General features: G+C 34.1%; 1 protein-coding gene and 1 pseudogene across 1 annotated transcript in view; one reads left to right on the top strand and one right to left on the bottom strand.

The window, feature by feature from the left end:
• LOC149743962 (uncharacterized) overlaps positions 1-23,560 on the bottom strand; it is a 119,443-nt gene that overhangs the window by 38,827 nt on the left and 57,056 nt on the right. The gene's annotated exons all lie outside the window — the stretch shown is intronic.
• On the top strand, positions 2,678-5,608 carry LOC149743964 (FUN14 domain-containing protein 1 pseudogene; annotated as a pseudogene).

Genomic DNA, 23,560 nt, shown 5'->3' with positions numbered 1-23,560 from the left:
TTTATATATTGTTGGATGCATTTTTTCCGAGTATTTTTTGAACATTCTTTGTCTATATTCATTAAGAATATTGGTCTATAGATTGCTCTTATAATGTCCTTATACTAGATGGAAAATAGCCACCTGTCTTATTTCTATAGCAAGGAAACATTTTTTCACACTAATTCATGAACTCATTCTGTTCTATCATGATACATGCAGAAATAATGCAAATTTATATTAACATAGGAAAATTAATCATCATTATCATGAGGTGTTTCTTTTCAATGAAAGAGAAGCATGTAATTTCCATGTGCAGATGCACATTTAATGGGATCAGCTGTATGGTGATGGACAGAAACTACATTTTTGGTGGTGAACATGTTGAAAAGTATGCAGAAGTAGATAATACCATGTTGTACACATGGAACTTACATAATGTCATAAACTGACATTACCTCAATAAAAAACAAATCTAAAAAAAGCACACTTAAGAAGAAAATTACTGTCTTGCTTTATGGTGCTTTTAAAAATGATTTTCCTCCTTCAGTGTTGTTACTTCAAATCTAATAAATTTAAGATGTATATGTAGGGTAGTGTTTATATCTCATATGTGGTTGGCCCATAAATATTATTTAAAATATGCACAGTTTTATATTAGGGTATTATTTCCTGACCTCTCAACTAAAGTTTATAAATAACTGATTCTGACATTCTGTACATTGTAATATAAATGAGCATGGGGTACGATATCAACCTCTTACCATAACTGATCATTAACACTCAAGAATGTTTTATGTTGGAGTGGAAAAGAGTTGGCTATCATTGAATGGAAAACAGAAACATGATTATACTTAGAAAATAAAGGCAGTAAATGGTTCATTTGCTCTCTTTCCATTTGCAGAATTGTAATAAAAATGCCAACTAGATGGATATTTAGGCAAAAGTACATTGCAATGAAGTTCAGATTACAAGAGGAGCTGCATTAATATACAACATTTTTGTTTGAGCCTGCTTTTCTATTTCAATTTCAAGAGTACTTGGGTATTTTAATTTCAGTTATAGATACCCATTTAGCAACTCTCTTTTCTATAAAATAAATGTTAACACTTCTAAGTTATTCCATTTTACCATGTTTTCTTAGATTTTAATCTTAATATTAAAAAAAAATCACAACATTTGAAAGAAGTTACAGTCCTGTATATCATACAGAGTACTGAATGCCTTCTAGTTCACACATTATTAAGCTGCTGTAGCAGCAGCTGCATAGGATTTAGCACAACATACGGTGTTGATTCTTTCTCCTTTTTAATGAAAATCTGATTTATAAATCTCTTGCAACAAACTGGTGGTGAAATGTTTAGCAAAGCTATAACACATATTACTTGATATTTAAAAATGCCACCTTTTTTTCTCGTGAGCAAAATGATGACAGACGTATGAAGGTATGCTAAAAGAGGAGCGGAAATAAAATGGAAGGGAAGAATGAGAAAAAATGTAGAATTACAAGATAATAACTAATACTCCCTAAAATGAGTCTCATAAAATAATGTTATTTTTATTGGTTAAATAATTATTTGAGCTGTAATTTTAGAGTTTTTAAAAAAATTTTAAAGTATTAAGGTTGTAGTAAGGTGTTTTGTGTGTTTTATTGAGGGAGGGTAGAGAGGTAGTACAGCAGCTAAAGAAAAACTACACTGTTTCAGGATGTGTTAGAATGCTTTGTAAGACATTTCAAATAAATGTTCTTAATATGAACAATATCAATTTTTAAAATATAGAAAAATTGTATTAGCAATTAAAATAAAACGAAAAGTGTCATACAGGCTCTAGCTATACATATTCCAAGAAACAAACCTTGATGAAGATTGCCTTTCTTATTCATCAGTTCCTATTTTTCTATGCCCATGGCATTTATTCTTTCTAGAAATTAACTAGTGACTTGATATCATCTCATGTAAGAACTGATTCGGACTAAAATATTTTCCTTATATTCTTGAAGATTCCCTGTTATGGTACCTGTAATCTTTCCACTTAGATGAGGGACTACTTAAAACATCTTCCAATGAAAATATATTTATCAAGAGGAGATTTAAGAAGGGAGAAAACCATCCTTTACCTCTAAAGTGATACAATGCAGGTGTTTTAAGGAAAAATAGATTTTCCTTATACATACATATATGCAGAGAAGCTTGATTCTCAATCTAAGTTTTAATCCTCATTACAACTCAAAACTAATATTTTGTTTATTAAGATGCTATCATAAGCTGTACTAGCAGCCCTTCTCGAAAACAACACTTACATCATCACCAGTGGTGGTATCTTATTTTTTAATGTCACTGGTAGATTACAGACTGGGAATTAGATGTGTTTTTTTTATAACCATTTACTTAGTGCCAAGTATTCATATGTTGATGCAGTCTGAGCTTGAGAATGTTGGGAATGACAGTTTCTATTTTCAGGCTAATCTTTTCTCTCTGTTGACCAAGTAACCTTTCCAGTCTTCACTTCCTCTTTATTCAGAATAAGTCCCCATCCCCCAATTCCTGACAAAAGAGAGCCTCGATATTCTGGAATAATCTTCCTCACCCTAATTTAGATGTGTCAAACCATGTCTGAATACTAGAGTGAGCGTGATTCAGCCACAAGCTGGTAACTCCACTAAGACTAGTGAAGTCAACATTAGACTCCTAAGAAATAAAGCATTTAGGGCTAGCAAAGAAGAGATTTTTAAAAAAGAAAAATACTAATATCTATTGCTGACTAGTGAATTTTTATTCATTTTATTTATAATAAACAACTTAGATCTTATTATGCCAATTGATCTTATTAAGCCAATTAATAACGCTGGTACAATATTTATAGGTGTTTCTAACAGAATTCATTTTATGTATAAATGGCCAGTCACTATTCTTGTTCTCATTATTACTACCGTTATGCCCATCCTCACTGAACACAAATAATTTACAGTAATCTGTGATCTCTCTAGAAAAGGAAATGGCATTAAGGGAAATGGCATTAAGGGAAATCACAGATCGGCAGAGAGGAAATTAATTAAATATTAAATTAAATCTTGACAGCAAGCTTTCAGAGGCAGCAAAAAATCTCCATTGATGATACAAAGCAAATACACTTAACATCTTTCCTCATCTGTAGTATCTCAATAGATACTATACAGATCTAATACAGACCTAGATAACAGATCTAATGATCTGTCACATGAAACACCTGCTCCAAAGTTTCTTTTCTCCCAACTCCTAAAAACATGAGTTCTACAAACCAAGCTAGTAGGTAGATTTTTGCCCCTTTTTTTCTTCTCTCACATTGCTTAAGAGGCTTTCTACTTCAGTTATCTGTAACTCCAGAGTAGTTTAAGTTATTCAACTTTTTCTGAATTTCATTTTAGTGCATCTCAAGAGGCTGACATTGATCAGACTCAGAGAATCTATCTTTTAATTCAAAGACTGGGTAAAAATCTGTAAATGCCTGTGTGTGAATGCATAGTTAGGGTCAATATTACTTTTTCAGTACCCATACCTTTACACTGCACCTGACGTGTTGCGCTGATAAACACTATCAGGTATTCTAGTTTGCAAAAACTGTAAGGACCACTTCAAGGGCATCTCTGGGAAACTAGCTGTTGGAACTGTCCTCAAATTTATCCTGCTGAGGCTAAAGTTTTCTTATCTATAAAATACTCTTCAGGGACTTACTTGGGGGTCCAGTGGTGAAGACTCCATGCTTCTACTTCAGGGAGCACAGGTTCAATCCCTGGTCAGGGAGGAAAGATCATGTATGCCATGCCATGCAGCCAATAATAATAATAATAATAAAATACTATTCATTACTTAATTAAAAAAATAATGGGGGAAGCAGTAAAAGCCCTCAATTCCAGAGGGTGAGAAAGCTTGGGGATAGAGAGCTGTGAAGTTCTTTTAATTAGTCCAGCACAGAAAGACTGATTTACCTAGAAATACCATTTGCTTAGTTTTCATGAAGTGCTTACTTCTGCATCTATGACCCTTTCTTCCAACCCCAGGCCCTCTTTGCCCCCCTTTGACAGCTGAGTCCTCTTCACTTGGTTCTGGATTCCAAGGCCAGGCCAGTCTAGATGGGATCTCTCTCACCTGAATATGAAAGTGATGATGATTCATATTGGACCTAACTCAGTATACATGAAGACACCGCTGGTAGAATCTATGTTTGGCCATAGTTTGGCACTTCCGGTAGAACAATACTCAGTAGCCATCCAGATTGCACTGGCCATTGTGCAGGATTTTTGTTCCAGAAAGTTGGAAAACTTACAGCAACAGTAGGCTGCTGGCCATCTTCTTCAGATTTACCAGTCAAAGTAACTATGTGCAAATCAACTGAGACAGAGTTGATAAAAGATATAAAGAAAGCAGGAAGACCTGATTCAGAAATGAGCAAATAAAGCAGCACCTGAAATCAGCAATATAATTGAAGCAGCAACAGAATTTATCAAACAGGACATTGTGATGTTCAGTGGATTTGTGAGAGGCTATTTGCTAGGCCTTGCCTCTTAAGGACATGAGTGTTCTGTCACAGTGGATTCAACCTGAGAGGAGAAGGGGTGGTAACATGATGATGTCTCTACAGTTCCAGACACCAGATTCTCCAGGGTGTGAAGAAAAAAGTAGTTGGGCAAAATGGAGCTCACAACTTACTGTTTGTCTTCTGACAAATCCTGCAGCGCAGCCAAAAAATAAATAAAGTGAATCCACTTTAAAAAATATATATGTTTGCAATAAACTAAAAGGATTGTAATGCCCTTTTGTGGAAGGTCTTAGAAATAATAGAATTATTGAATATATTAAATAGATTCTACTGATATAAAATACTAATAATGGGGGAAAAATCACTGCTGTTCTAGTCTCTGTGACATAATTAGTGCAGCTTGTATCTCCCAAATCTTACCATTCTGTTTCTCTTGCAGGACCAGAATACGGTGCTGCCCTTTGCATTCTCTGCTTCCCAGCACAGAAAACACTGGCAAAGAACAGGCAAGGAAGCTGGACATTTAAGCCACTCTAAACTACAGATTATTCTTGAAGGAGAATCTTTTAAGGAACTGAGTTTTTGGTTTTACATGTATAGTAATGAATATATACAACTGAATTTTACAGTTATTTTTAAACAGTTGTATAAATGTTTTCTTAACTGAGAGATGACTGATTTTACTTTTTCTGTTTTCACTTGTATTCATTATGACGTTTTTAAAATTATAAGCCTTGAATCAATATACTTATGTGAGTGTTGATAAGAGTAGTCATTTCTAAGCTTGTTTGTCTCACGCCATAATATATACACATATTTCAAGATATTGAATTTATAGAAAATATATAGAAAAATATATGGAAGTGAATATTTAGAGAAAAAATCACTACTGATCACACCTCGTCAAATTATAAGATATGACAATTTCCCCTAACTACTCTCAATACAAATGCTATTAATGCATTTGTACATGCAGTGAAACTTTTGAAAATTCATGTAGGAAAATTATATCAGACAGCTCACAGATTAGATTGTACAAATATTGAGTACATTAATGATAATTCATTAAAAACAATCCTAGGTAAAAACAGTAATAAGATGTCGGTATTAAGCCAATCCTTTGAAGTAAAAAGTAATGGCATATAGGGTGTTAATAGATATTAGAGACATAAATTAAAGTGATTGGGCTAACTAAGGCTATAATGCCACACTAGCAATTCAGATTATTATGAGTGTTTTGTAGTGTCAGCCTGGGAATGCTCAAGGAAGTATATTCCAAACTTCCTTAATGATAAATGTCACCAGACTAGATAGCTAAACGTAATGATTATCAGACCTCTGCCCCAAGAGATTCTCATTCAGTAGATTGTATTGTGACATTGTTATCTATAGTGTACCTGTAGTCCTCCTGGGGACTCTTCAGGCAAGCTTGAAAATCACCAAGGCTAAGAGGTCTGTGACCTTGGCACACTCTGAGCCTTTTAATCTTCCTCATTTGTACTTAAAGTTTGTGAAATAGGTTATAATTGTCAGATTATATAAACTATTTGTTTTATTTTACAGCATTTGCTCACCGAACAACTCTGTGAACTACTTGATATATATTTCATACATTCTTTACTTGGATTTAAGGGTGCACATGCGTTCTCAAACTTAATGTGCATGAGGATCACTTGGACAAATCATTAAAATGCAAATGCATGCTCTGTCACCTAGATTTTGATTCATTTGGTCTCTGATGGGACCTAGGAATTCACATTTGAAATAAGCACTCCTGCTGATTCTGATGAAAATGCTGTACAGATTATATATTCAGAAATCCCACTGTAGAGGACTGATGAATTAAAATCACAGTGACTGTAGGAAATCCACCTAAATCTAAACAAACCCTGTGGAAATACTTCTGTGTTTGGAGCTTCCTACCAGCTGCCAACGTATTACCTGAATTTTACTAGAAATGGTGCACTTGAATGTCATAAGACATTATCTTTATTCATTGGAATTATTTTGAGATTCATTCTATTTAAAAGACACTACAAGGAGGGCTTCCCTGGTGGCGCAGTGGTTGAGAGTCCGCTTGCCAATGCAGGGGACACGAGCTCGTGCCCCGGTGCGGGAAGATCTCACATGCCGCGGGGCGGCTAGGCCCGTGAGCCGTGGCCGCTGAGCCTGCGCGTCCGGAGCCTGTGCTCCGCAACGGGAGAGGCCACAACGGTGAGAGGCCCGCGTACCACAAAAAAAAAAAAAAAAAAAAAGACACTACAAGGACAGAACTTCTAGGTGATTTAATTAAGACAAAACTCCTATTATTTGCTATTTAGGTAAACTATTTTATTTTTAATGTCCAAGCAAAATAATTGTTTGCAATTGTAATTATACTCTTTACCAATGTATCAAAAACTCCACAAAGAAACTGGTATTATATTTTCCTACAGGAAATCTTGCAATTTTGCAGTTCACATTTTTAGTTAGGTAAATACAACTTTCATTACAATGCACAGTGAGAATTTAAAAGTTTCTGATCCTTTCAGCAATAAAATGTTATGTACATGCTTTAAGACAGTTGAATTACTATGCTTCTCACTAATGATGGAGTAAAATTTTACGTGAATGTGTTATAATATTTCTGAATCTCATTAAATATTACATTCATAGAATTTTATTTTAGAACAATAGCTATCATCTCTTAATTGTTATGATCCTGAAACACACCAAATGCATTTCACTTGGTCAAATTTGCATTGTAACTTATTTTAAATGTTTAATCTTAGACATCTGAGTAATTAGAAGGGTTGATTCAAAAATCGAATGTGTCTGGCTTGCAGAAGAATGAAACTGTCAATCCTATAATGATTAAAATAATGGATTAACAAATGTGCTAACCATATAAACAGTGGCTTTTTATATTGGTGTATCAGTGTTTTAAATTAGTAAAATTTGTCAATGTGATCAGCTTTATGTTTTTTACTTTCAGATGATATAGTCCAATTTAATGAGGAATAATAACACTGGCTTTCTCAGAGTTATTACCACAATGCAATCAGCAAAGTACGTTAACAATTTGGATAAACAGTCCTTGTGTGTGTGTGTGTGTGTGTGTGTGTGTGTGTGTGTATGAAAGTGCACATATGCCTGTGTGCACATAGAGTACATGTTTAATTATAATATTGATATTTAAAATACAGTTATATTTATCTGTGTGAACACATTTTATTTCTATTTTGAACAGAGTGTTATTAATTCAACCATGCTATTGACCATCTATTTCTGATTTCCTAAATAATTATTTTAAACAGAAGTCATGTTCCTTTATCCAGGTTGGTTTTCCTCATCGAAATTGTGTGTAGAAGAATAATATCTTGATGAGAAAAAGAAGAAAGACTGCACAGTCTAACCCTAATTTTAGAGGGATAGCTTTTTATCTTCATCCCTGACATCAAAAGAGGAGGTATCATAACATTTTAAAGCTTGAGCTTTTTATATGACCGAGATTAGAAAATAAGGAACTCTGGATTTTGTACTTGTTTACCTGAAAACATCAAATTTAATACAACTCAAAAGATATATTATATTCTACTTTACTTTTCATATGTCATTGTTATAGTCAAATGTTCCCTTTTTTCCAAGAAGATAAAGTTTTCCTTTGTGAATATTTTTTTTTAACTTTTCATTTAATATTGGAGTATAGTTTTTTGTTTTGTTTTGTTTTTTTGCCACACCATGCGGCTTGTGGGATTTTAGTTCCCTGACAAGGGATTGAACCCAGGCCCTAGTCAGTGAAAGTGCAGAGCCCTAACCACTGGGCCATGAGAGAATTCCCTGGAGTATAGTTGATTAACAATGTTGTGTTAGTTTCAGGTGTACAGCAAAGTGGTTCAGTTATACATATACATGTATCTATTCTTTTTCAAATTCTTTTCCCTTTTAGGTTGTTACATAATATTGAGCAGATTTCCCTGTGCTATACAGTAGGTCCTTGTTGGTTATCCATTTTAAATACAGCAGTGTGTACATGTCAATCCCACACTCCCTAACCATTCCTTCCCCCCACCCTTCCCCCCGGTAGCCATAAGTTTGTTCTCTAAGTCTGTGAGTCTGTTTCTATTTTGTAAATAAGTTCATTTGTCTCATTTGTTTTTAGATTTCGCATATAAGGTATATAATACAATATTTCTCTTTCTCTGTCTGACTTACTTCACTCAGTATGACAATCTCTAGGTCCATCCATGTTGTTGCAAATGGCATGATTTCATTCTTTTTAATGGCTGAGTAATATTCCATTGTATATACGTACAACATCTTCTTTATCCATTCCTCTGTCGATGGACATTTAGGTTGTTTCCATGTCTTGGCTATTGCAAACAGTGCTGCAATGAACATTAGGGTGCATATATCCTTTCAGACCATGTTCTTCTCTGGATGTATGCCCAGGAGTGAGATTGCAAGATCATATGGTAGCTCTATTTTTAGTTTTTTAAGGAAACTTCATACTGTTTTCCATAGTGGCTGTACCAATTCACATTCCCACCAAAAGTGTAGGAGGGTTCCCTTCTCTCCACACCCTCTCCAGCATTTATTGTTTGTGGATTTTAAAATTTGTATGGAGACACAAAAGACCCTGAATAGCCAAAGCAATCTAGAGAAAGAAAAACGGTGCTGGAGGAATCAGGCTCCCTGACTTCAGATTATACTACAAATCTATAGTCATCAAAACAGTATGGTACTGGCACAAAAATAGAAATATAGGACAATGGAATAGGATAGAAAGCCCAGAAATAAACCCACACACCTATGGTCAATTAATCTACGACAAAGGAGGCAAGACTATACAATGGGGGAAAGACAGTGTCTTCAATAAATGGTGCTAGGAAAACTGGACAGCTACATGTAAAAAAATGAAATTAGAACATTCTTTAATGCCATACACAAAAATAAGGTCAAAATAGATTAAAGACCTAAATGTGAGACCATAAACTATAAAACTCTTAAAGGAAAACATAGGCAGAACACTCTCTGACATAAATTGCAGCAATATCTTTTTTGATCCGTCTCCCAGAGTAATGGAAATAAAAACAAAAATAAAGAAATGGGACCTAATTAAATTCAAAAGTTTTTGCACAGCAAAGGAAACCATAAACAAAATGAAAAGACAACCCACAGAATGGGAGAAAATATTTGCAAATGATGTGACCAACAAGGGATTAGTCTGCAAAATTTACAAGCAACTCATGTGGTTTAATATCATCAAAACAAACAACCCAAACAAAAAATGCGCAGAAGACCTAAATAGATATTTCCCCAAAGAAGATATACAGATGGCCAAGAGGCACATGAAAAGATATTCAACATTGCTAATTATTAGAGAAATGCAGATCAAAACTATCGATATAATGAGATATTACCTCACACCAGTCAAAATAGCTATAATCAAAAAATCCACAAAAAAAAAAAAATCCACAAACAATAAATACTGGTAAATATTATTTTTATTTTGTATTATAAGTAATAGTTTTTAATAGCTAAGAATTAATACATTTATAACAATGTCTTAAAAACAGAGAAAATCACAATTTGTGAGAATTTAAAGCCGAAATAGATCTATTTATTTCTAAAACATAAAATTGAAAAATGATTATTATTCCAAGTATTCAAGTGCGGCATGAGCAGTGTTTAAAAAGATTTATAGACTTGTATTTCATCTAATATAGGAAATCATTCTAGATACTTATTTGTCCAGGGGATTAGTTAAACAAATGTCCCTAACCTATTTAAATTTGTCATCTCAATTGAAGACAGGTCTCAAGAAGTGAATTGGTGGACTCTGAAACACATGGACACACTTTGTGACCATCCTATTATTAGAAGCTAAAAGGTAATTACAAATCACAGAGGTGGCAGCGGCTCGAAGGGGTCAGGTTAGAAAGACAAGGAGAAAAATTATGGTCTAATTTTTTTAAAAAAGGATGTGTGTTTAAACTCAATTGAGTTATTTAATGAGTAGATTTAGAGAAAGGATGGTACCCTGTCACACCACTTTAGCATACTGAATAGCTCAAGGGGAAAACGTTGCTAGGAAGCTTTAATTAATTTCCTTCATCTAATCCTCTGTTAACACTAAACAAGCCACTGTCACATGCATCATATGAATTCCAAGGACAAAGTAAAAGCCATTTAAAAGTAGTCATATCCCAATAAGGTTATTAAGAGACCATTTCTAAGTTCCTCATTAAAGTTAATGCATTTAACATTAATACTGTTCAAAATCCATATTACAGTCCAGCAATTTCATAAAATATTGATTGCTTTGGTGTGTCCTTATATACTAGTGTATTATATTTTTAAGTAACTTAGTGAGGCAAAAGTCCAGGTTATTTAGTTTCAGCTTGTTGTGAAAGATTGCAACTCCTGTAACAGCTTTAAATTGCAGTAGCTCAAGCCTTTGGGTATATCAGTTTCTGTATCTAAAATTGAGTGCCAGCATCACAGCCTCTGTATTTTGTCTAGAGCTCTTCTCTCTCTGGGTTATACAAAACAATAGGAGATTAATGGGGTAACATATTAAAAAGTTTTATGAATGATCAATATTATCCCTATTTTTCTGTAGGAGAAATGGAGTCATATGTAGGTTAAGTAACCATTAAAACTGTTATAGAAAAGGATCCATTTATGCTGCATTTAACTGCATTCCAAGCACTTATTCTTTGCTAATCTCCTTAACTGTCACTTTGAGTGCCAAAGGTGAGGTACGTATCCTGTATAAACATATGCAAATTTTGAATCATTTAAGCTGTCTTTTCAAATATTGATCAATATATCAAGTTTGATGATCAAAAACCAGAATTTTCCTTACTCTTTGCCAAAAAGCCCCTTTTAGTGAGATTTTCTTTAATGTAAAGAGGCGGGGCTGGGGGGAGGCATAGGTTTGCATATAAATGTATTTCCCATCAGTAAACTTACTTCCCCAAACATCTAGTACTATCATCTCAACTGAAAAGCTGGTGTAGAAAGAATGTCAAAGTCCATGCTGGAGAATAAAATCCTTCCCCACTGAAAACTGTAGAGCAGGTCTGAAGGGAACGACATCTCTCGCTATCTTAAGGAAATTCTTTTTCTTTTATTTTTTCCTGTCAAAATGCAGCTTAATTCAGTATGAAGACTATGTATAGTGGCTTGTTGCTTAAGGTCCTACAATGTTTTTTGCATAACGGTAATAAAGTGTTTTAATGATACATTTTTCCATTAAGACTTTGGAAGAATATATTGTTGGCATAATGGGTAGAATGAGAGAGTATCTTACAGTGTACGGCAAGAGGAGGTGGGAAAGTTAAAGTAAAAGAAATAAAAATATCATTGTATATTATTTTACATGAAATAAAATTTAATTAATGACAATAATTTGTAAAGTGATGAGCATAGCCAAACACAAATGTGAGTGAAATGAAACTAATATCAGAGACTAAAGAGAAATCTTCATAGATTCACTCTTCTGTAGAAATTGAAGACAGATAAAGGGAAAAGGGCATGGAGAGAATCAGTTTTTAATTTTCATACAAAACATTAAAAATCCATTGATATCAGATAAGTTCTTTGTATTGAGACCTCCAGTGTGAGTGGTGGGAGCTATTTCAATGTCCCTAAATTCTTTCTCAATGAATTTCAGATTTCCTCTACATATATTGAAGAGAAATGTCGTGAATTTTTTAAAGAAATTAGTTCAAATGGAAAATAAGAAGAAATGGAGAAGAAAGAGAAGACAGAGGAGGTGAAGGATGAAGAGAAGAAGAACAAGGGAAAGCACATCATTAACATCTATGAAAACATATGGTCAAGAGAAAAATACACTCCCCCTAAAAAGAACTGGGGAGATCAGTGTTCGGCCCTCTTTCTGTCAGTTTACTTTGTAATTGTTTTGTCCAATTTACCTTAGGCTAGCCATGTATTTCCTCCCTACTTTACATACGCATGGAAATTGCACATTTTCTAGGATTGGGCTGAAACAAGTTGTGTCTTGAACACGTGGCAAATTTCCTACTCTCTTCTAAGCAAAGTCAAAATATGCCAAGAAAATATACCACATGGAGGTATAACACAACACAGGGTAAGGTGCATTTGGAAGCAAGCAAAGACTCTCCTAACAGATGAAAAACTTTCTAGAGCCCAGGCCTCCTGAAAAAGAAAGTTCAACATGAATATAAAGAGAGGAAGAGACTGCTATGGAATGAGCTTAAAAGAGTAGGAAGGGATCATATCAAGAAAAAAAAAAAACCTGAAATTATTCTTAGTTTGCAGTTTTATTAAGTAGAAAAGAGAAATTGTGGAAATACCTTACATGTGATAACAGTAGGATGAGTTCGTGTTTCTGTAAACTGTTTCCTTTGCAGTCTGAATACTGGATTGGAAAGCAAGAAAAAAAAAAGGAATTCAGATCAACAAGTTAAGGGTCATTTCAGCAGTTAACAGAAAGACAGTGGCAGCTGGAAAGAGGTGACAGTAGAAATGGAGAAAATAAATAATGTAGGAGGGAGAATAAAGAATTTTTGGTGCTTTGTGACAGGTGGGCAAAGGTGTCTTGTGCGATAACTGTATTAATGGAATGTCAATCCATTTACTAAGAAAGAGATTCAGGAATAGGAGAGATTTTGATGGAATAATATCACAAGTTAAGTTTGGGACAAGTAAGATTTGAGTGGAGCTGTCCAATTGTCTGCAAGATATTACCAAGTAGAAAAAATAAGATTTCTGGGCTATAAAGAAAGTATCTGAGTACAATGGGCTTATAGACAAGCAGAGGTACTAGATAAATTGGGTTTAAAAGCTTGACCATTTACAAACAATTTTCCTAATCAAAGGATTATACCTCAGTTTCTTCACCTGCAAAAGCGGGATTGCAGTGGCACCTCTTGACATTGATCTTAGAGGATTATTGTGGAAATTCAATGAGATATTATATGCAAGACACTTGTCATACGTCTAGAGTTTTATACATATTCACGAATGTTAGCTATTATTGCCGTCACTATCATCACCATTTAAACATCTGGGAATGTATGACTTTCTTAAGAAGAGATGTCTCAAGGTTAGATGAGCAACCTCAGCATTGGAATACAGTTAGGGAAGGAGAATCCAGAACACAAAACTGAGTAATATGGGCAGCATTGGAAGTACATATATAACTATGAAAATGTTATGCGATAGATATGAAAAATTTTCAGAGTCCAAAGAAAATGAGGGTTGAAAAATGTCCACTTTATTTAACAATAAGGACATATTGAATACACTTGCAAAGCAAATTAAAAAAATATATAAATGTATCCTTGGCATGGCTTAGCATGAAATTTTTGGAGAGTAGCTATGCATAAGTAGCCACCAGTAGTAGATAGCTAATATTAGCAAAATTTTTTGTGCATAGCAGATGGCACAGTTTTGGGAATTGAAGAGAACAAAAGGAGAAGAAAAAGAGAGAAGCTGACAAATTTATCAATTAATTAATTGGAGAAATAATCTTGCCATTTTTTGGAGGAGAGCAAGCTTAGGGTTATAAGAGAGGCATATGGTCAAATAATCCTTTAGATATGCAAATATTGGCAATGGCTTTCTTCAGTGGAGTAGAGATGAGTAATATGATCTCTATGAACTGGTAGGACTAAGAAAACTTTCTGTTTAAAGTTGGAACAACTTACTTGGTCAATGATCCATACTGTTCCATACATGGAAATGTTGTAAAATGTCAGTCAGATATCAATCATATAGATCCGACATCATTCCTTAAAGAGAGACATTTTACAATGACTCAATCTTGGAATATTTATTCCTCCATATTTCAGAAATTCCTCCATATTTCTCCTTCAAAAAGAATCCTCCTCGTCAGCAGTTGCTCATGTTTGTCTTATCAAATTAACCAAAATCCTGCTTATTAGCAAACCTCACATGAATTATCATACTGTTTCTCTCCTTTTCTTCATTAACAAACATCTTGGGAAAACTTCCTACTTTAAATTTCTTCTACTCTTTCTTTTTCACCTTTGTTAATTTTTCTCCATTTGCCTCTTAAATGTGAACATTCCAGTAGATTTTTTTTTCTAGCTTATAGTCTCTCCTCATTCTACATATTCTCATGCAGCAATTTGATCTTCAGACATGTTTTCAGTCTGTATGATATGCAGAAACGTTCAGCTCAGGCTCAAATCCAACTGCTAACATTTTTAGTTCCAAACCAGGAGGTAGGAGGCTGACAGTGAAAATAAGTGGAAAGTCAGACAAGTAAACTGCCCCTGAAACCAAGGCTTCCCTGAAGGCCTATGATGGTATATTTATCCCAGATCCCAAGGTTGGATAGCCTTAGAGGGAATAGGAGACAATATTTTGTACTGACACAAGATGGTCAGCTGGAATCGATATTTTGGATGAAACTGGGACTTTGAAAGGGTTATACCTTTATGGAAAAATCAGCAGGAAATAAAAAGTACATGTGTTTACATGACAGAAATCTTCCAAAATGGCCTGAATGCTAGATGGAGAATGCAAGGCAAGCTCTCGTGAAAAATCATATACGGTAATTCTGCTCTTTTGTAGGATTTGGGTTTTAAATTTACGTTACTCATAGAGTCAAGGAAATACAAACTCAAAAAGTTAAAGATATGACTAATTGGTATCACTCCAGAAACTTAGTAGAAACAAAAGAAAATATATTCCAGATTAGCCATTCTGATTGGTATAAAGTGTTATTTTGCCTTTTCCCCAGCATCTAGGGAAGTTAAGCACCTTTTCATATATGTATTGGTTATTTGGATACCTTTGTTTGTAAAAGCCCTGTTCAAGTGTTTTGTTCATTTTTTTCTATGATTTATTCATAGAAATTTATTTGAATAAATTCAAATTTATTCAATTTCTTAGTAAATATTTATGTGTATCTTACAAATATATGAATTGCAAATATATTTTCCCATGCTGAAGCTTGCCTTTTTAGACTCTTAAAGGTGTCTCTTGATAAGTAGAACATCTTTATTTTATGTAGGTAAACTTGTATATTTTTTTCCTCTATGCTTACTGGTTTCTGAATTTAAGAAATCTTTCACACTCAACAGAACAGGTAAAATGAAAAGAAAAACAATATCAAGTGTTGGCAATTTTATGGAACAACTGAACATCTAGTGTTCATTGACCCAACTATTTTGGAAAACTGTCAGTATTGTACTAAAACCGAACAATATTATTCCATATTACCCAACAATTCCACTGTTAGATAAGCAACCTATTTATAGAAATTACTATACATATTTACCTAAAACTTTGAACAAAACTATTGGTATCAACGCTACATATAATGTAGCCAAAAAATGGAAACAACCCTAATGTCCATCAGTAATAGAATGAATACACAGATTTTGCTACAGTCACACAATGGAATGATAAGGAATAAACTGGGTACACACACATAGTAGTTCAATAAATTATTATTATTATTTTGTCTTGAGTATGCTAAGACTCTTTCTTTATTCAAAAGGTCTAATAATTTCACTTTGGATATATCTTGGCATTGATTATGACTACATTTACTAGGCAGCTTTAGATATTTCTTTATTTCAATAAATAGTTATAGGAGTACACAGGTTTGAGAATATTTTTGTTGTTGTTGTTGATTTATTTTTTAACCACTATGGGAAATACTTAAGTATTTTTATACATACAGAGAAAAGAGCAACTGATAAGAGAACTAAAAATGTAGAAGAGAGAAAGTCCTAAATATAGGGCAATATTTCAGTACTGAAACAGATGGAAGAAGATAGAATCCAATGCAGAGACAGTTGATATAACCTTGCAAAAGAAATGAGCACCCAGCCTTTGGAACTGAGGAAAAGGAAGCATGTAGTTGAGTTTCTGAATAAAAAATACTATGTGATTGACAAAGAAAATACCTATCTTGTGTCTTCTGACCCTAATAATTCTAGTGAAGTACAAGGCAAGGTCAAGAGCTGAGAAAGAGGATAGAAGTGACATAGAGGTTACTCTATATTAATGACATCTTTCAATAGCTAATTCATGGGAAGCTTTAAGGTATGAGGAATTTGAACAGAAGGGTAGTTCAAATGATTGGTGAGGGTTTAATAGAGAGCTGTGATCAAAAAACAAGTATCGAATCAGAATGAATGGGTTTCAAACCCACTTCTACCACTTCCGTATTTTGTGACTTTGAGTGTCAGGTTATTCATCTGTAAAATGAGAGTAAAAGAAATGATATTCCTATAGGATTACTATGAAGATACAAAGAAATAATAAGAGGTAAAATGATAGACACACTATCTTAATTAGTTACTTGCATTTTTTTTTTTTTTTGGTTAGTCAGTGGATCTATAGTGACAGGATAAGAAAGTAGAGAGATTAATAGAGTAGGAAAATGGCAATAGGTCAAGCCTCATGATATATTCACTTTTATTTTTTTAGATCAAAAGTCAGTGAAGTAAGGAGTGAAGGAGATAAAAGGGTAAATGGTTTTAGTAAAACAAAAAAGAAGTAGATTAGCAGTCATCATTTAAGATATGGCAAAATTATGCTTGATGTCAATGTGTAAAATGTAAAAAAAAAATTGCTAGAAAATGGAAAATTATTTGTAAAATTCTTAGTGGATTCAGGATGCCTTCACCTACATACCTACTCACTTTTTAACCAACCTCTATGTGTGCTTTGCACCTAACACTTCAAATGACTTTGCTTTGTTAAGATCTGATATCTAAATTTATTTGATCTAGCAACAACATTCAATACAGTTGAACTCTTTTTCCTTTTTAAAATACTCACATTTCTTGACTGGCCTCCAAGTTTGTACATTTTTTTCACAGTCCTCCTACATCCTTGTCTGCTCCATCACTATCTTCTATGAAAATACGGCCGCCTTTCCAATGATCCCAAATACTGAATTTGGGGGTCTTCAGTGTATAGGTGGTATAGTTTACTTAGTTCTTGGAAAAAAGTGTGAATTGAGAACAGGAGAGCCCAAATCTATATCCAGAGCAAATTTAATATTCAGAATTGCTTAGAATGGAAGATTCTATCTTTCTCTACTATAATGCTGGCTGCTTGAATCAGTAAGAATAACCATCCATCTCCATGGCTTCCCCTTTCCCATGGTAGGGAGAATAATCATGATTTACTTTTTCTGTAGTCTCCAACCCAGCCCTTACTAAAGTGTTCTAAATAATCCATATGTATTTTCCCTAGAACTCCTTAGCCCTAAGCTTCTTGCATTATTCTTTTCAGGCCATCGACCTCATGGCAGAGTTCTCTACCACAGCACAGAATTTAGAGTATTTCCACACATCAGACATACATATTGGATAACTAAGTGTATTGCTTGTATCTTTGCCTATTCGGAATATTTCCCATCACCAAAACCCTGGTCATCCCAGGGAGAGAGGGGGCACTGCAATGAGATAGTAGTTAATTTTCCATAGTGGCGCTACACCATGCCAAACTTTCAACCAGGCCTTTGTCTTTTCCACCTCTCTCTATCTATACAACTTCTGGTTGTAGAGAATCCCTTAAAACTCTGCCTAGCATCCTTACCTACCTCAGATATATTTATTACCATCAGATCTGCTGGATTATATACCTAAGTGGTAGGCTGCAATATCATGTAGCACCCTCTCTATGCTTCACTCAAATCAAGTTATCTTCTAAAATACCACATAAAAACACCAGAACAGTAACCACAAGCCCTCTAAAATTCAAGTGGTCCACTAAAAACCACACCTCATTTTTTATAGGCTGGAAGTTCAAAGTGTAACAAGTATTATAAATTAGGAGAATTTCCTCTAATGTCACAGAGCCCTAGACTCACAAAAACGTCACAAATAACTGCAGATGGATGAATCTTTGAAACTTTATCTCTCACCCTCTGGTTTGCCTGTGTCTTAGTAGATAAGACCACATGCCACTTACTGCTTCCCTGGTCTAATGAGTATATCATTAATATAGTGAATCAGCATGTTGTTTTCTGGAACATCAAAATGGTCTAGGTCCTAGTGAACTACAGAGCAAGAGATTTAACAGGGTCTGGTGAAAGTTAAAGGTTTGAAAACTGAGTGGTAGAAGTAGGAAAATTCTTATCAACAGTCTTATGCCTCAAGAGATGAAATTCTCATCACTCCATCAGACAAATGAGTGAGAATAAAAATGTTGTCCAAAGGTGACTGAAATCTAGAATGAATGGTAAAGGAAGTATAAGATAAATATCAACTTTGATTCTAGGATCACCTGTAACATCAAGGACTATATTGAAGGATATTGACATTGACCTCTACTCTGAGGGATTGTAGTTGCTCCTTCTTTCTTGAGATAGAATTCAGGGCCTCTTTTACTAGTAACAGATTTGTATATCATAAGAGTGTATGCTATTTAATTGGCATGAAGGGTAAACTGTTAGAGACCGAGTCAATACACCACTCATAGTTACTTGGGTCTCATTCATTTCCCTCACTTCCAGAGTGAAGGCAATGATTTTTAAATCCTGGCTCCAGTGACTGCCTCTCATCTCTGAACACCGTAAGTTGTCCCAGGGTGCCAAAGGACCAGGGATGGATATTAGACATGACCACCTGTGTGCCCTCCAAGGCATGAGCTCCAGCAGCTCCAGCATCCAGTCCACCTGAGCTGGACTCATGTCCAACTGAAAATTCCTGCCTTCCTAGTGGCCCAGTTTAGGTGAATTAATGCCTCACAAAGATTTTGATTACAAGAGACAGGAGGTGGAAAGCAACTAACAGAAATGTCTTTCCTTTCTTCCTTCAAGGAACTGCTCTATGTGGTGCTGTGTAATCTCATGGAGATGTTCCATAACTGAGCAATCGTACTTTTTTTTGAAACTATGTTCAGTTTGATAAAACATGACATTTTATTTCCTATCCCTCTTTTTCTACACTTTTGCTTTCAGTTGATTACCACTCCTCCAACAATAATTGAATATGTAAGATTTTCCTCATGTCCTGATTTCTAGGAAACCAAGGCTAAAACATGATGCTTATCAGACAGGTAGGTAAGATAAAATTGAGGGCAAAGTAGAAACTATTTTATAATCCTATGATTATCTGAGGCACAGAATTTGTGCCTTTAGTTACACTTACATTCCAAGCCCCACAATATTATTGAAACTATAGGCCATACCTAAAACAGCAGAACTATGAATCTTTACTACAGGAAAGACTTTTCCAAAAACAGCTTTTCTAGTGTGAACAGATGCAACAAATTAATTTTTCTTCTTGTAAATCTATAAAAATATTGCAAATAACCTGTCAGTTATGACCTTTAGAATGGTATTGACCTTTTAATCTCATAATGGTGAAAAAGTGATAAAGTATAGCTGCACATAAATTGTATTTCAACCCTACCCACCCGTGAGAATTGATAAAACAATAAGCAGAAAAATACAGAGTTGTTCAGTACAATCACATGCCAGGAGTAATGGACACTGAGAGTGTTTAATGGACAATTAGTTATTTTTCACATCCAGAAAAGAAACATGTGTGTGAGAATCTTGCTGCTCTCGTCTGTATATAAACTAGGTTTTTACACAATGTTCGGCAACATGCAGACCTAAGTTCAAGAGGCCTGTACTACTGTTAGAATGAATGCGAAGAAGACAGTGTTAAAATGAAAAATATATGAAACAGTGAAAAGTTCATGCCTACTTAAAGGCAACCTTATATTACATTGAAGTTTATGTACCAGTACTAATGAAAAGGGGCAATAAAAGAGGTTCTTTTATGCTAAATTAAAGAGTAGATGTATATCAGAGACTCTTTCTTGTTAATGCTTTAGCAGAGGATCACCAAAATGATCTCTCTTTCAAGAGAATACCTGCATTACACATAGTCAGCAACTGGATACCTGTATATCTATGCTAAAGCTCCAGACATGTTTCCCTCAAGTTCTCTGACAAGGTTAGAGGCTCCAAAGCCACCTGTTTGAGCTACTAAACCTCCTTTATGTCGCACCAGGTTCAAGGCTCTTGATCAAGTAGCCAGTTACTTCTGGAAGGTAAAGGAATTGTGCAACGATGTAAAGGGTGCTTATACCTTTCTGCTCCCAGCCTCTTAAACTTCAGAATTTTTTTTTTTTTTTTTTTTTTGCCACACCGCATAGCATATGGGATCTTCCCCAACCAGGGATCAAACTTGTGCCCCCTGTAGTAGAAGTGTGGAGTCTCAACCACTAGACAACCAGGGAAGTCCCCAATTTCAGAATTAAAGCCTTGTTCCAACCCACAGTCCTGTCTCTAGCATAGTTGACTCAATTCATAGATATTTTAACCAATGAGTCAGGGAATTTTTAAGAAATAGCCTTATAGACTTTGGGGTAAAAGACCTGGAATCAATGAGATATGTGGTGTTAAGTCTTTTCTGGATGGAAAGGTAGGTAGGGGCAACTCAGTTTGAACTCTTGGCCATGTTAGAGTGTGATACGGAAATAGATGAGCCAGACGACATTCAGGGGTTACCAACTAGTAAGGAGCCCTGTAATATAAATAAAATAATCTAATGTGATATCAGTGAACTGCTTTACTCTTATAAAAATGACAAACTGTAATTTAGGCCCACTCTAACCTAAACAGAGCACGTCATTAAAAACAATTAATGTTCTTTGCTAACTCCTATTTCTTCTGTTGGCCTTTCACATTTCCCAGTCTCAATCTGCATAGTCATGCAGAGCCTGATTCCTACACCAGCCACTAACAGAAAAGAGGAGCCAATGGGCACAGTCATTTTTAATTCCCAAACATGTTTAACAAGAATGAATGGTATATTTAATTATTTACATTTAAACCATTACTATGTTTTTTGAGAAAAATATATCAAATAAAATGCAAAGAAAAATTAAGAGAATATGGAAACTGCAGTCAAGTTTAAAACATTTTCCTACTGAGGTAAGTCCAATTACAATTACAAAAGAAAAGAAAAATGGCAAAAGCAAAGTTTCAAACTTACCAGTAGAATAAAATTTGGAACCTTGCCTATGTACGTTACCTCTAACTTTAATGAGTATGGGTGTTTTCTGACTCATGCGTTCCATGTATTAATAATGGATAAGTGCAAAATTATAAGCAGTACCAAATAAGCAAAAATGCTAGGATACACTTAAATCTCTTAAGTATTTATAAAGGAATTGTTATAGTAATTTCATTAATTGAAAGTCAATTTATCCATACTCCCACCAAATGAATTTTCAGCACTATCAAAAGACTATGAGTTTGAATTAGGATTTTTAAACTATTGTGCTATGACAAAGTTAACTCATAGTATGTAATCCAGGAAGCTCATTGTTTCTATGAAATACTTCTTGCCTACAGCTCCCACATTATAATGAGAACTACAATTGCAATATTCCTCTTACTTATCCCTTGTCATCTATACATGCTTATTTTTTCCCTATGAAAGTGATGACTTCTTCTGCTGGCCTAATCTTTTAGTTTGTTTAATTTGATATGAATGTATCTTTCCTTATTAGATTGCTCTAAAAGACGATATTTCATGTTACATTTCCAAATTGTGTGTGTGTGTGTGTGTGTATGTCCTCAATTATCCACATAATTTCTAAGGCCAGCAAACAAACCCTTGAGTCATCATCTGATCCAAATTCTAGAAACACCTCACTGTCATTTGATGGATCATAATATTTTATACCAATGACTATAGGCTGTTTTGTTGTATATGTTTTATTTGTTATATACATTATGTGAAGTATGATAATGATTATAAGAAGGCATGATAATTTTTTTATTAAATGGACTTTTCCAAATGTCATCATTAATAAATCAATCTAGATTTAACACAATCTAAATTAATACTGCAGAAAAATATTTATTATTTTTGTAGCAATTGACAAGTGATTTTATATATTTTATGAAAATGCAGAGGACCTGGAAAAGCCCAAATGACTTTCAAAGAGAAAAAAAAAGTTGGAACACATGTACTACCTGATTCAGAGATTTACTCTAAACATACTTTATCACATTGGTATGGTATTGGTGTAAGTATAGAAACATAGATTAATGTAACAGAATATCAAGAAATAGATACACTCATACATGGTTAATTAATTTCAACAAAAATGCCAGTGGAGAAAGGGATGCTTTTAGAACAAATCCTTTTGGAACAAGTAGATATCCATATGAAACAATAGGTAAATAACCTCAACTTTTACCTTAATCAAACAGAAAATTAGTTCAGAATGGATCATAGACCTAAACAGTAAACACTAGGAATAACAAGTAACTTTCTAAACTGGATAAGCTACTGCTAATATTTTATGTAATGGTGAAATTATAAAATTTACTCTTATGTTTGGGCACAGGAAGGTTTTTCCACTCTCACTAATTCTATTCAAAAATAAACTAGAAATACTAGTTGGTGGAATTAGGCAAGGGAAAGAAATAAAGACTGTGTAGATTGGATAGAAAGAAATACAACTCTTCATTCACAGCTGACCTGTTTGTGTACATTGAATACCTTAAGGAATCGATTTAAAAAGCTACTAGAGCTTGCAAATTTGTTTAGCAAGGAAACAGAGTACAATATTAATATACAAAAGTCAATTGTTTTTCTATATACTAGCAAGGAAAAATTAGAGATTGAACATTTTAAAAATACCATTTAGAGTAGCATCAACAAACATGAATACTTTGTGATACATTTGATAAAATATATGTAAGTGCTGAGGACTAGAAATTATAAAACATTGCTGAGATAAACTAGAGAAAACTAAAATAAATGGAGAAACAATATTATGAAGTTATCTCCAAGTTGCTCTATAGACTTAATGTAGTCTTTTTACAAAGAAATAATCAAACTGATTCTAAAATTTATATATAAATACAAAAGATCTAAGTTAGCTAAAACCATTTTGGAAAAGAACATACCCTACATAATTTCAAGATTTATTATAAAGCTACTATAATTAAAATAGTGTAGTATTAGCATAAGGATAAACAAACAGAATAGGGAGTCTAGATATAAACTCATACATATATGGTCAAAAATGCTGAGATTGTTCAGGGAGCAAAAGATGATGCTCT

This window comes from Delphinapterus leucas, unplaced genomic scaffold (assembly GCF_059928025.1).
Source record: "Delphinapterus leucas isolate spDelLeu-1000000601 "Yukka" unplaced genomic scaffold, BTC_Dleu_Yukka2 spDelLeu_asBTCV2_sq40, whole genome shotgun sequence".
Taxonomy (NCBI): domain Eukaryota; kingdom Metazoa; phylum Chordata; class Mammalia; order Artiodactyla; family Monodontidae; genus Delphinapterus; species Delphinapterus leucas.
This window is presented reverse-complemented; position numbering and strand designations above follow the sequence as displayed.